The 527-nt window shown below is 54.6% G+C and overlaps 1 protein-coding gene across 1 annotated transcript in view; it reads right to left on the bottom strand.

The window, feature by feature from the left end:
- The window catches only part of LOC119586670 (protein groucho-like), a gene marked incomplete in the record, with an annotated part of 70,613 nt that overhangs the window by 28,510 nt on the left and 41,576 nt on the right, over positions 1 to 527 (bottom strand).

Raw genomic sequence — 527 nt, 5'->3', positions numbered from 1 at the left:
CGGCGAGGGCGGACAAAGGAACAAACATTAAGAGCAGATTAACCGCAAATACACTCGAGCGAGACAATACTGCCGGCTCCGGGTAATCAATAAGTGAGGGTAACGAGAGGCAGAGGGGAAGAGGTGAGAGGTCACCGGGGGAGAGGGAGGGAGGGAGAAGAGGGCAGAGGGAGGGAGGGAGAAGAGGGGAGAGGGAGGGAGGGAGAAGAGGGGAGAGGGAGGAAGGGAGAAGAGGGGAGAGGGAGGAAGGTGGATAAAGGAGAGAGAAGGGGGAGGACGAGGGATGGGAGAGGGCAGAGGGAGGAGGGAGGTACAGAGGAGAGCGGACGTGGGAGAAGGAAGGAAGGGGGGGAAACAGGGATGGTGATGTGAAAGAAAGATGAAGAGAGGGAGAGGATAAGGGGGAGGAAGGAGAGGGGACACTAATGAGATGGGAATGGAAAGCTGAACTAAGATCGAGTCACCGGGAGAGGAAAGAAGGGGAAAAAGAAATATAGAACACAAAATGAAAGAAACAAGGAGAAAGA

The sequence above is a fragment of the Penaeus monodon genome, chromosome 21, assembly GCF_015228065.2.
Source record: "Penaeus monodon isolate SGIC_2016 chromosome 21, NSTDA_Pmon_1, whole genome shotgun sequence".
Classification (NCBI taxonomy): domain Eukaryota; kingdom Metazoa; phylum Arthropoda; class Malacostraca; order Decapoda; family Penaeidae; genus Penaeus; species Penaeus monodon.
Note: the sequence above shows the minus strand (reverse complement) of the source record. Positions and strands in the feature narration are given on the sequence as shown.